Source organism: Pleurodeles waltl, chromosome 6 (genome assembly GCF_031143425.1).
Source record: "Pleurodeles waltl isolate 20211129_DDA chromosome 6, aPleWal1.hap1.20221129, whole genome shotgun sequence".
Lineage (NCBI taxonomy): Eukaryota > Metazoa > Chordata > Amphibia > Caudata > Salamandridae > Pleurodeles > Pleurodeles waltl.
The window spans coordinates 1,015,597,018-1,015,611,642 of record NC_090445.1 but is presented as its reverse complement, the minus strand read 5'-3'; the positions used below and the strand labels follow the sequence as shown (position 1 = coordinate 1,015,611,642).

The 14,625-nt window shown below is 43.5% G+C and overlaps 1 protein-coding gene across 3 annotated transcripts in view; it reads left to right on the top strand.

Annotated features, from left to right (window-relative positions):
* WRAP73 (WD repeat containing, antisense to TP73) overlaps positions 1-14,625 on the top strand; it is a 341,996-nt gene that overhangs the window by 246,236 nt on the left and 81,135 nt on the right. The gene's annotated exons all lie outside the window — the stretch shown is intronic.

The following is a 14,625-nucleotide window of genomic DNA, read 5'->3' as shown; positions in this document are numbered from 1 at the left end:
AGGTTTAATCTCCTTAATGCCAGTGTAACACCCAAACACAACAATAAGCAACTGACAAGTGATCAGCCAACCTTTGTGAAGTATCTTCCACTGCACAACATGTCGCTGCATTTTTAATAACTTTTGATCCCTTTGAGCTTATAAGCAGGAGTTTTTGTTAAAATCTGGAGATTATGTAGTGTATGATGGATTATGTGGCAAATCCATGATTATCATGAAATGTTACAGCACAAAAATGCATAATTCCAATGGCCCTGCCTACAGTCAATTGAGCTGAATCTATAGACAAATGTGTTTCTGATAAAACGTTGTGTAATGATTAACAGCACATTACACCGTCTTTTATTTGGGTCATGGGAAGGAGACCGGATGTTGCAAGGAGTACGCAAACCCTGCTTGGTCGCTTCTCTTTAAAAAACATAGCAAATGGGAAAGTGAAGGGGCGATGTTTATTGTGACTCAGACAGTGGGCGAGGCTTCGCCAGTCACTGAAAGAAATAGTAGTTAAACCTCACAGAGTGGAGAGGCTTAGCACAAGGCAAAAGCTCATTTTTCTGTGGCGTTTTGCCTCACTCACTGCAACTCAATCCCCAAGCATAAAACAACAACTACAGTCTGGTTACACTAGTACTGGGATCCCAAGTAGTGGAAAACAGGCGTCCAAGAGCTTCAAAGTTTGTGTGTACTGAATGAGGCAGAAAAACAGCTCTACAAAAGCCAGACACTGCATTCCATTCAAGAGTAGTGCATTCTCCTCTAAAGTTCTCTTCATTACCGTTCTTTGTGAAAGCTTTATTTTTTGCTGTGAAGTTTTAAAACGTTGTTTTCTTTAACGGTTCAAAGCAAAGATATGGACAAGTATTATAAGCTGACTAGATACTGAGCCATCCGCCCTGAAAGCGCAGTGATCCTTGCAATGGGTCGGCAAGAACTTACCAAATGCCAATACTACACATGTCAGCAACACAAAGTTCCATAGTGTGTGTGTGTGTGTGTTTGTGGCGGTGTGCGTGGTGTGTGTGTGTGTTTGTTGTGGGGTGTAGTTGGTGGCGCTGAGAGCATGGAAGTTCTGCGTATTAAAAATGGGGTTAGCATAGGTCGTGACTAGCTCTGCCCGGTGTGGTCGAAGATACAGATAAAAAAATTAATTACATTGTGCTCACCTTTTCTTTTCATGGATTTACCTTAAGTATGATCAGAAGTGTGGTGTTGGCAAAGCATTTTCATTAGGGTCATGGGAAGGAGACCGGATGTTGCAAGGAGTATGCAAACTCTGCTTTATCGCTTCTCTTTAAAAAACATAGGATATAGGAAAGTGAAAGGGCGATGTTTATTGTGACTCAGACCATGGGTGAAGCATCACCAGTCACTGAAAGAAACAGTAGTTAAACCTCGCAGGGCGGAGAGGCTTAACACCAGACAAAAGCTCATTCTTCTGTGACGTTTTGCCTCACTCTCTGCAACTCAGTCCCCAAGCAGAGTGTATGTGTTTTGGTGGTGGGGGTGTAGTAGGTGGCGCTGAGAGTACGGAAGTAAAATAAATTACATTGTGCTCACCTTTTCTTTTCATGGATTTACCTTAAGCATGATAAGAAGTGTGGTGTTGGCAAAGCATTTTCATTAAAAAAAATAATTCTGGTTAACGATGGTGCCATGCTGTTGCAGGAACAACATACTTCAACAGAGCTCGGAGTGAGTGGGGAAAAAAAAGAGTTCCAGAAAAACAACACATAAAGATGACATAGTAAACATACGCAAGTTAGGCACTGCTCCGTGGGAGGATATAAATGGCTGCATGGCGGGACAAAGAAAATTGATTAACCACTTACTTTGAAGGACATCCGAAGTGAGGAGTAAAAAGGCAGTGGGCGGGCTGTAAGCCCACAGAGTGAATACAGCATGTCTCAAGAGAAAGCGGAATACCTTGGACCCAGCAGACTGGATGGTAGCTATGGACTTGCAAGAATTCTGCTTTCACATCCCCATCCTGCCTACCCATTGGAGCTACCTGCGGTTTACTGTAGGCCACGAGCAAGCTCAGTTCACTGTGCTCCCTTTTAGCCTTACCAGAGTCCCTTGAGTGTTCACCAAGGTGATGGTGGTGTTTGCAGCTCATCTGCGGAGATCGGGGTGCCAGGCTTCCCTTTTCTTGATGACTGACTGCTGAAGGCGGGCTCACCATAGGCTGCCCTCTCCCATCTCTAGACTACGACGAGCCTCCTGCATTCACTGGAGTTCACTTTCAACATGTCAAGGTCATACCTTACTCCCTCCCAGATGCTCCCTTCCATCAGACCTGTTATGGACATGGCACAGTTTTGAGTTTATCCTCCAAAGCGGCGAGTCCAGGATATTCAGGCTGTGATACCGATGTTTCAGCCTCCATCTAGAGTTTTGGTGAGGCTGCTGGGCCTCATGGCCTCCTGCGTCCTGCTAGTGACACATACCAGATGACATATGTGGGCTCAACTGTGGGACATGAAGATCCAGGGGGCGCAGCGTCAGGGGAATCTCTCTGACATGGTCCAGATCTCGGACGGACCTGCAGAGAACCTGCAATGGTGGCTAATGAACTGCGATTGGGCCAGTGCAGACCCCTCTCTCTTCCCCAACTAGATCTCACAGGATTGACAGATGTGTCACTCCTGGGATGGGGAGGCCATCTGAGAGAGATGGAGATCAGAGCAATGTGGTCTTCGGCGGAAACCGGACTCCACACAAATATTCTGGAGCTCCATGCGATCTGAATGGCATTGAAGGCCTTCTTACCCTCCATCAAGAGAAGGCTGGTGCAGGTGTTCATGGACAACACCACCACCATGTGGTACTGCTACAAATAGGGCTGGGTGGGGTCGTGGACCCTCCATCGAGAGAGCTGTGTCACTGGACATGGCTGGAACAGCAAGGCATATCCCTGGTTGTTAAACATCTGGCAGGTTCTCTGTACGCCAGAGAGTATAAACTCAGCGATCAATGCTTAGTGGATCATGAGTGTCGTCTCCATTCAGAGGTAGCACAACGTTTCTTTCAGCAGTGGGGAGAGCCTTGGTTAGATCTGTTTGCCTCCGCGGAGAATGCGCAATGTCCGCTTTTTTGCACGCTGGAGTTTCCAAGGTGGCTCTCGCTCGGCGATGCTTTTTGTCTTAAGTGCAACTCAGGCATCATGTATGCCTTTCCACCCATACCACTCCTGTCCAGCATTCTCAAGAAGATCAGGAATGACTGGGCCTAAGTCATCCTTGTGGCTCCGGACTGGGCACAGAGAGTCTGGTTCCCGAGCTTCTGGGCAGGAGTGTCGATCCTCCAATCAGGCTGCCCATTCAGGAGGATCTTTTGTTGCAGCAGCAGGGCAGGGTCCTCCACCCTAACCTGTAAGCTCTTCGCCTTCTTGCGTGAAGATTGAGTGGCAACAGGTGATGGCTTTCGACCATTCTCTGGAAGTCTGCAATGTTATTCTGAAAATCAGGCGTCCTTCCACCAAGACGGTATGTGCCTGGATATGGAAAAAATGTGCATCCTATTGTATAGCAAAGCCCATTGACCCGCTTCCTGCATCCCTTTCTGATATTCTGCTTCTTATTCTTAACCTTGCCCAGCAGGGCTCTGCTTTTGGCAGTCCGTGGGCTTTCCTTTAGGCTCTGTCTGCCTTCTTGCGCCTGCCTAACCAACCCTCTTTAATTAAGTCCCCTTTTGTAATTAGATTTGGGGATGGGGTCCCTGGAGCTGAAATTGGCCTGGGTGGGGCTACATGTCCCCCACCAATGTTGATTGACTTTGAGGGGCGGGCTGCAGGCCAGGCCCTATAGCCAACTCCCCGCCACGCATGGCCGAACGCTATGCGCTGTTGAAAAAAGTCATAGAAATTCACAGAAAAAAATCAAAGGTTACAGGGACTCTGTAGTCAGGAAACAAAAGTTTTAAAAACTTAGGAATTCACAAAAAAAAAAAAAGTGTTACAGTGATGTTATAGTTAGGTTCACATTTTACACACACAAAACCATGGAAATTCAGCTGATATAGTTAGTTATCACAAGTAACTATAACTCGTGCCCTAAGGTAAATATATCTATCGCCTTCACCATGCACTGCTAATTTTATATGACGTCATTGGTATCTCATCAACATTTGCTGCAAAATTATTGATGAGAAATTATTGATGAGAATACTGTGTGTGACGGGGCAAAAGTTATAGTTACCGTGGAGTATGAGTTATAGTTACAAGGGATAGCTCTGACTATAACCGCTGAATTTCCATGGTTTTTGTTTTGCACATGTTATTGTGAACCTAACTATATCATCCCTGTAACCTTTGGGGTTTTTTTAGTGAATAGTGAACATATATATATTTCCACCATTTATAGTTAACAACACTAACTAGAACTTGCACCCCCCAACATGCACTGCTTATGATCTCACATATGACATTACTCATGATATGTTCTATGACATCATTTATGATCTCAATTGAAGACAGTGAAGACATCACTGATGAAATCTTCCAAACTTCGATATCCCGCATATTGGTCTGTAAATTACTGTGGCATCAGAGGCCTGACATTAAGTACAAAATAGCTCAGGAGAGTATCAGCCATCATTACTGCCATCACAAATTCAACTCTTAGGTGTAGAAAGCGTGCATTGTGTGCAACATTGACCCAATCGCATACACTGTATAGGTAGCAAATTCACCTAACTATAACATTACTATAACCTATGTTTTTTTTCAGTGAATTTCAAGTTTTTTTTTAACATAAAGTAATATTTAATTACCATACATAAATGCAATCCCTTGCTGCACACAGCGAAAGGCATTGTAGCCCACCACCACTCCATGCAGCCAACCCCATCCTGTGCATAGCCTTTGGCCGTGCGCAGTGGGGGGAATGGCCATAGGGCCTGGCCCTGGAGACCCCATCCCCCAGGGTGACTTAAAAAATAAAGGCCTTGTTAGGCCCTGGAGATCATATCCCCCAGGGAAACTCCTTTACATAAAGGGGAGGGAGGCTGTGTGTGGTCCCTGCTCCGTGGGCCAATTTCAGCTCCACAGAACTTACCGCCGGGATCTTGCATCATTTATTAGGGGGAGGGGGTCACGTACCCCTATGTCCGGCACCTATTTTGGTCCAAGGGACCCCATTTCCTGGGGCCCTGTGCAATGCTTATGGGTAGGAGGCACACAGCCCAACTCCCTGGGCCGACTTTGGCCCCTGGGAATCCCATCCTCTGGGACCCAGTGCAATAAAAGGTGGGTGCCCTGGTGCTCACCCAGAGAACCTCCTTAGTGTTGGGGGCCGAAAGGGGGGCCCCAGACAGCACCCCACATACAGCAGGAGCTGGCATTGCTCCCACCTGCAGAGATCAGCTTCTGATGCAACTCCCTGCTGCAGAAGCAATAGTTTGATCTTCCGCTGGGAGCCGACTTTTTTTTCCCGCTTGGTGGAACATTTAAAAATGGTCCTGCCAAACGAGAGCAAATGCAGATTTCCCTGCCCCTGTGGGCAGGAAATCTGCCATGACCTGGGGGTGGCTCCCTAGAACATAGCGTATGAGCTGGCCCTGGGGCCATTAATGGCTTAGGGGGAGGGGTACCGTCTTGCCACCTCCTCCTTTAAAGGAAACAGCCCCAGGTGGTGGGCTCCCTCTGGCTTTTTCAGGCTTGGGGAAGGGGCTGCACAGCCCCCTTCTGAAAAGTAATGTCGGCCATGGGTACCTTGGGGACCTCTGGTAGCTCGGGTGAGGGTGGGGGGGGGGGGGGGGAAGGAATGCATGTCCCAAAACGCCCCCACCCACATGTAAACCGTTTTCAGCGCTGGGGGTTGGCTCCCCAAGGCCTTTGGAGGCTCTGGAGGGGGGGCACAAAGCCCCCCTTCCCCTATGTGAAATCAGCCCTAGGGGTAGGCTCTTAAGGCTCATAAGGCTGATAAGGCATTTAATGCAGTCCAACCACCATTTTGTTTTATCCCGCAAGAGTCTTACAGGATTGTGGCTTTTTTTGCCTTTCTTTTCTCTTTTGACCCTGGAAGGGAAAGATGCGGGTGGGGGTCCCCTCTGGGCCCCCTTGGGGTCTAGAGTGTCAGGGTGTATCTACCTTGCCCACATATATCTTTATATTTTTAACAAATTAAGAAGTGGGGACAAAGTCCCTGAGTCCTGTAATGCCTACCAGCAAAACTTTTCCTATGTTGCGGGCAGCCATTCAGGGCTCTCGCTCTAGCGGGAATCTGACTCCTGCAGAAGCGAGGTGGCCTAAGCGAATTAAATCTCCCTGGACCAATCGGAACTTTTAAAATCGGCGCTCCCGCAAGACTTTCGCACGCCCCGCAGCCAAAATATGCAATTATTTTTACTCTTAATTTCTCAAAAACTACTGAACAGATTTACACCAAATAAGAAAAAGCACAATCTGCGGACCAAGATCCAGCTTCCTGACGAATCTGGTGTAATTTCATTCAGTAGTTTTTGGTGTAGCCTGTTTTAAAGAAATCTTTGAAAAATGCTTGGGGATTTAGCATTACGGGACCCCTCCCCTTTTTTCTTGGCTGCTTCTTAAAAAAAAAAATCCCTAGAAATTCACTGAAAAAACAATGGTTAAAGTAAAGTTTTATAGTTTGGTGTAATAAAAATGTGTTTTCAGTAAAGAAAAAAAGTCTTACAGATTCATTGAAAAAAAATATATTACAGTAACATTATAGTTAGGTGAATGTCTCAGTGACAACGTTAACATTTTGAACTAAAAAAAAAAAAAAAAAAGAAATTCACCAGTTAGTGCTAATTATAACTTGCGCCTCCGCCATGCACTGCTTATGACCTCACATATGCCATCACTCATGACCTGTTAAATGGCATTTATGACATCACTGATGACATCTCAAACGACACCATTGGTGAAATCACTTATGACATCATCTAATGAGTGTGCAAGTTTGTTTCGGTTTCACAGAATACATAGTGGTGAGTAACTACCATATAAATTCCGCGTAATTTTGAACATAGCTGTGTAGCAGTATAGAATATGTTATAAATGTTTGCATTCTTAAGTAGCTGTGTGTGCAAGTGACAGTTCACTGAGTAATCCACCTAACTTTAACAATACTTTAACATATACCGCCAGTAGGTAATTGTGTGTGTGTGTGTGTGTGTATATATATATATATATATATATATATAATATGTAACCTACTGGCGGTCGCCACTATATAGTAAAGTGGTTTTTGACTTGCCTCTATCTTTGGCACTGTTTGAATTTTCACAAAATGTTTCAAACTAAGTGGTCCGGTGATTGTTGTTGCGCATTGAAAGTTTTGGGGTAATCCATCAAGTGGGGACTGAGAAAAAGGGGGGGCAAAAAACATTGCGTATCCCATAGGACCATTAGACACGACTGCAGCCCAAACCGCTGGACAGACGGTACCGAAAACTAACTTTATGACAAATTTGGTGTCAAAGATAACACTTTTGCTTATTTGGTGGGAAGCCATCCAGTAGTTTTTGAGAAATTAAAGGGAAAATAAATGTACATATCTAGGGCCGCGGATCCTTCATGATGATTTGTGAAAGAAGATGAGCTTGTGCCAGGAAATGCACAGCTGTGATTAGCTGCCAACACTTCAAACCAGAAAGTGTTGGCAGGCATCCTGAGACTCGACTTGAGCCGAGTACCATAAAAAAAAAAGTGTAAAGAAAAGGGGCCAGGGTAAGGACACCCTGACCCCTTATGTCTGGTGCTGGGGTCCCAGTGGGCCCCACAAGACCAAAAAGGCATTTAAAAAACAATTGTAACGAAATTGCAGCGAGAAGATAGAACAATGGGACTGCTTTAGTAGCTCCCTCTCTGTGACAGCAATGCTGCCTCCCACAGGAGGTGGAGAGCCAGCTGGCACCATGGGGGCTTTCCCCATGGTCCCCAAGACTGTGACTGGATGCACCAAGGACACATGGCTGGGCCAGGGAGATGGGGACCGCCGGGGTGGAGATCGGCACTGGGGGGTGGGGAGCCATGTGCACCTCTGCACCCAAAAAAAAATATTTGGCCACGCCCTGGGTCCCCGGTGCCGCGGTTTGTCTGGGGAGGCCCCCTACTTAAAACAAAAAGAAAAGGCTGTGCGCTGTGGTGGTTGGATTAACGTATACTAATAAAAGGACTTTACGTTAAAAAAAGCATAGAAAGACACTGAAAAAAACCCAAAGGTTACAGGGACGTTATAGCTCGTTGGTGGCGCTAGTTATAGTAACCTTAGGGCATGAGTTATAGTTGCTTAAAAGAACTCTAACTATAACTGCTGAATTTCTATGGGTTTGTATGAGTAAATTCAGAACCTAACTATAATGTCCCAGGAACCTTTATTTTTTGTTTTTCAGTGAATTTCTAAGGTTTTTTTATTTTTATTTTTAAATTCTATTTCCTAATCATAACGTCCCTGTAACCTTTTGGTTTTTTTTCAGTATGTGTGTGTATATATATATATATATATGTATAGGTAGTTATAGTTACAACCTAGTTTCTATATAAAAAGCATTTTTTCAATTGCTTTATCTTTGGCGCCGCTCGAAGAATCCTCACAAAACGTATTAAAAAAATGTGCCAGTCTCGTCAGCTGCTGCCTGTTTCGGGGTGATCAGTCCGGGGGGGTGAGAAAAAAGGGGGGGCCCAAAACACGTTTTCCTCATTCATTTTTCCATAGGGATTTTTAGCAGCGATAGTGTAAACCCCCTAACAATCTCATGCTGAGGTCTGATTGGCTGATAACACTTCAACAACAAAAGCTGCTGAAGTGTTGTCCGCCATATTGGGACTCGGCTGAGGCTGAGTTCCCAGAAAAAAAAGGTAAAAAAATAAAATAAAAAGGAGCCAGAGTACGACCACCCTGACCCCCTAACTCTGGTGGTGGGCTGCAGCTAAACTAATAGCAAACACTTGGGGTTTTGACAGAGGGACCTTAAAAGCAGGTCCCGTTGTCAAAATCTGAAGTTTCATCTCTGTGCACCTGCTAAAGCAGCTCTGTGCTTGCTGAAGAATTGGCACTGCAGGTGCCAGGTAGCCCGTAAGGGCTTTGTTTTAAAAATAAAATTTAAAAAAAAGTAGAGACCTCGGGCGGTCCCACATAGCCTGTGAACGGCTTTGTAATAAACATTTAATAAAAAAATAAAAAAATAGGGACTGCGGGGGAGCCCTTCAGGGATTCCTCTCAGTCCCACAAAGCCCACAAAGGGCTTAAAAAAAAAGAAAAAATATATATATCTCAATGTCAAGCTTGGAGACCTTCACACTGAGCTATGGAGGCTCAAGTCCAGCTGGACTCATTTCCTTTTTTTTATTTTTATTTTTAAATTAAAAAATATTTTACTTTAAAAAAAAAAATATTGAATACATTTTTCTGTTAAATTCAACAAAAATATCTCATTCTAAGTATATGAGATATTACGGACCAAAAAAATCTCTCTCACTTTCTCTCTTTCTGTCTCTTTCAGTCCATTTCCCCCACTCACAGACCCACGCAGACACTCGCGCACCCACTCAGTTCCACTGACACGCTCATTCAGCCACTCACAGACCCGCACACAGGCTGATGCACCCACTAAAACACTGATGTACGCACTTCCACACCCAGGCAGACATTCTGATAGCCACTCTCACCCCCAGATACACCCATTCACACCTATTCTCACACCCAGAGAAACTGCTGCTAACCCCTGCCGTGCACAGTGAAAGAGCTGTGCACACCGTGGGTTTGGGTGGTTGGGGTGTGTGTGCTGCAGGCCAGATCTTTTGGGCAACCTCCTCCTGGGTGCTTATAGAGAGTTGGCCAACCGCCGCCGCACACAGCTGAAGGCTGTGCACGGAGGTGGTTGGATTAACGTTTAGTAATTACAATTACTATATGTTAAAAAATTTTTTAAAAAAAGTAATTCACTGAAAAAAACAAAGGTTGCTGGGATGTTATAGTTACAAAATAGAATAAAAAAAAAACATAGAAATTCACTTAAAAAACCCAAGGTTATAGGGAAGTTCTAGTTAGGCTCATATTTGAAACATAAAAAACCATAAAAAATTGTCAGCAAAAATTTTAATGCAAATATTACATTAATACTATCAATGATTCTATTAAAGATGGCATGAGTGCCGTAATTTGTGGGGTAATTTGCAGTGCATGGCAAGAGCATGAGTTATAGTTACCTTAGTGCACGAGTTATAGAATACTTGAGGTAACTAAGTATAACTGGTGAATTTCTATGGTTTTGTACATTTAAAATGTGAGCCTAACTAGAACTTCCCGGTAACCTTTGTTTTTTTAAGTGAATAAATATATATACATATATATGTAACACAGATTATGTGCAGTGGGCTTAGAAATTGAATACATCATAAAACCAGAATTGGCACTACCAAAAACTCTGGCCTTCACGAACTGGTGCAATTAGTAATTTCAAAACAAAAATTGCATTGCAAACATATGCCACAAAAATAAAAAGAGGGAAAAAAGATGCCATCACCTAAAAGGGCTACTATTTGCTTACAAAAAATGTCATTTAAAAACATTCAGTAATGTGGCTGCTTTACTAGTCATGTTTTTTTTGTTTGTTTTTTAAATGCTTCATGCTGTTCAATGTGTTACTTTAGTATTATTGTTTGTGAGGGAGATGAGAATAAATCACACCCTAACCAAGCATTGAAATTGCCGCTACAACGTCACTCACTTTCTAACAGCAACTTAAACAACCATCGGCAAATCCAACAGGTTGCGTCGATCCAAGAGCTATTGGCTTTGCCAATGTTTAGCCACTTTGTACACCAGAGTGGCTGCTGTTTAGCATGGTTAAATGTTTGTGAGGTAGAGTGGAGGGGCATGGAGTGCAGTAAAAGGGCAAAAGGTGTTGTGGCATAGAGTGTAGTAGGGTAGAGTGGTGCTGAGTGGTGTGTCATACAGTAGAAAGCCTTAGAGTGTCAAACAGTGGAGTGGGTAGAGTGGAGTGGCCTAGCATGGAGTGACACAGAGTAAAGTGTCATAGAGATGAGTGGCATAGATTTGAGTGGCACAAAGGGTGTGGAGTGGCATAAAGTGGCTTACAGTGGAGTGGAGTGGAGTGGAGTGGAGGGGAGGGGAGCACAGTGACATGGAGTATAGTGATGTGCAGTGGCTTGGAGTAGACAGGCATTCTGTGGAATAAAGTGAGGTAGAGTGGCATGGAATGTAGTGCCTTTGAGTGGCCTACAGTGGAGTGCAATGGCGTAGGGTGGAGTGGTGCAGAGTAGAGGGCAGTGACATAGAGTGGGATAGAGTGCAGTGCTGTAGAGTAGACTGCATTGGTGTAGAGTGCGGTGATGCAGAGTAAAGTGGCATAAAGTTTAGTAGCTGAGAGTGCAGAGTAGCGTGCCGTAGAGTACAGTGATGTCAAATGAAACGGTGTGAAGTGGTGTAGAGTAGAATACAGTTGCACAAAATGGTGTAGAGTGTAGTGGCATACAGTACTGTAGTACAGAGCAGAGTGCAGTGGTGCAGAGTAGAGTACTGTGGCACAAAGTGGCATAGGGTACAGTGGTTCAGAGTAGAATGTAATGTTGCAAACTGACGTGGAATGGTGTGTTTTGTAGAGTGCAGTGGCAAAGCGCTCTGTTGTAGAGTAGAGTAGAGAGTTGTGGAGTGGCGTACAGTCCAGTGGCATAGAATTGAGTGGTGCAGTGGGGGTTGAGTGGGTTAGAGTAGGATAAAGGGGCAGTATGGAGTGGCATAGAGTGGAGTTGCATAGGGTAACAGAGTGCATTGGCATAGCATTGGGTGTTGCAGAGTAGAATGCAGTTGCATAGAGTGGAGCATCGTACAATATAGCATTGTAGAGTGCAGCGGCACAGAGTAAAGTGCAATAGCATAGACTAGAATGGCATAGATTGCAGTGGTGTGAAGTGTTACGCAGTTGAGCGGAATAGAGTGGTGTGATGCAGAGTAGCGTGTTGTAGAGTGTATTGGCATAGATTAGAGTGGTGCAGAGTAGAACAGATTGGTGTAGAATGCAATGCCATAAAGTAGTGTTGTAGAATAGATTATAGTGGCGTTGAAGTCAGTGCTGCAGAGAAGATTTGGCATAGAGTGCAGTCGCTTAGAGTGCTTTGGTTTTGAGTAGGGGTTGTAGAGTGCATTGGTGTAGAATAGAGCTTGTAGTGTGGGGTAGAATGCAGTGGCGCAGCATAGATTACAGTAGAGATGTGTGGAGCAGAGAGCAGCATAGAGTAGATAGAGTAGAGTAAGTGGAGGTGTGCAGGGTAGAGTGGAGTACAGTAGATTTGGTTGGCTTAAGGTGCATTGGCGTGGAGTGGCTTAAGGTGGGGTGGTGCGGTGTAGGGTGCATTGGCATGGAGTGGTGTAGAGTGGAGTATGTGAAGTGTGGTAGAACAGTGCCATTACAAACAAAACATTTTCAATTAAAACAACCATTACATTTGCACAGACGTACAGTTTTTCTTGTAAAAGTATACATCGCAAACGATAATGTATGGAAATGGCATCGCCTAGTGTATTGGTTTGTTGTGATCATATTAAAAAGTTTGTTTACACCACACTTCAGAATTAGAGAAAAAGTGCTTCATTTGTGGTTTACTAATTCTGATATATTTTGAATTATCTGCACAGTTCATTTACAGACATGTTGTATTAGAAAAAAGCTAATCATTTTACAGCAGGATTGTCACATTAATCCTCTCATTTTGAAGTCACAAAAAGAAAAGTATACACCAAGCTCCCTTGGAAGACAGAGCCTGATATCTGACCTCTGTCTTTAAATACAGGGCAAATGTGAAAAGTCACGATTTAAAGTCCTGTTTACAGAAAGCCAGCACTCTAGAAGAGTAGAGTAAACATGGTATGCTTCCTGCGAGGTACAAAATCCCACTGGACAGTCTAAAACAAATAAAGCAAGCAAATGTCATTCAGAAACCACAAAGCCAATGGGCAGAGTGCATTCCAAGGAAAGCTTTCCGAATGTCTCCAAGACGTCTTTAGTAAACCAGACAGATGTGCTGTCTGGTAGGCTTTCACCTAAAAAGCAGATAGAAAATGGATAGAGTAGGTCAAATAAACAGCTGGCATTTAATGGGAAACAAAATTAAAAAGCCCACTTTAAACCAGGATTGTTCACTGAAGAGAAAGGAACTATGTGGATGTGAACAAGGTACACAGGGTTTGGGCAGTCATTCAAATCTGAGGGGAGCCACTCAGTAAAGTAGGCTAACATGTTGCTCCATGCTTCATGTTGTATGTTTTGATGGGCGGAAGCAAAATGTGAATGACCGCTTAAGTGATCAGTGGATGAAGTCTTCCACATGTATTTGGAAACCTCTGTATGTATTTGTATTAAAAACTAATTTGTTGGAATAATAGTCTGGTGAGACCACTAACGCTGTCACAAAGGCCAGACCTAAAAACAATGACATTCACCGGAATAAATACAGTTAAAAACATTATGGTTCTGGCTCAGATCCGGAAAACTACTGAAATTAGCCAGTTATGATTACCCATACATATAGCGCAAGCCATAACCTGTTCCTTCAGTTCAAAAAACCTTTACAGAAACAAGAAAAGAGCTAGCAAGAGAATATTCTGGTAAGTGCACAAGTTATCCGTGTATTGCGTGCAATTGTGACTATAACTGGCTGAATTTCACAGGTTTTCCATGTTTCTCCAGAACAGTAACTCGGTTTTAACAGTGTTTTTTCCAATTTAGTTATCTGTTGTAGGACAGCCTTTAAGACCGTTTTAGATGTCTTAGCAGACTATTGTTCCAAAAAACGAATATATAATAAAAACAAATTAGACGGGGCTTTGGTTCACCAGGCGTCTTCTAGTGCTCTGTTAAGCTGTCATTTACATTTTGCTTCCGCCTACCAAAGCGGCTGTGTTTTTTCAGTGTGTATATCGCTCTGAGTTGCTTTACACCTTATCCGCAATCAAATCTGGAGAGCTTTACTCGTTGTCAGAGCCACTGGGATTGTGCAGCAGTGGAAGACTACATTGTGTGCCAGTGGTATCTAAACTATTTAGCCGAAGATGGACAATTATATTCATTATGTGGTGCGTTGTGTGGTAGTATTATTGTCATGCATTTGAGCAATAAATAATATTTTTGGTTGAAATGTGTAAATTATGCATAAAATTACGTGGGAAATGTAGTACAACCTTACTTATGCTGTAAACTCCGCAGTTAGAAAATCACAAAATTCAGTTGTCCTGTCGATTTCCCATTGTTTTATAAGATAAGATAAGATAAGATAAATAAATGTAAGATAAATAATACCTAAACATTCTCATTCCAATTGCTGTCCATTGTTATCGCCACCTTACAGAGAACTGCTTCAAGAATGTCTCCCTTCGACAGACAGCACAAGAGAATAGTCGGGACAATCTGCTTTCTTTACTGCATACCTTAGTAATGTTCAGACACCCAAACAGTATAGTCCTATATTCCACTTATTTTCAATTTAGATTTCACTGTTAGAAAAATACCTTTTCAAGGAAGTTACTCCTAAAGCAGAACTTTAAATACATGTTCCCTGGTTGTATTTGTAATATATTTCTATACTGTTGTCTCATGAGTTTGGTTGCATTTACAATCCACTCGGTCTTTGGCCTCCTGGTT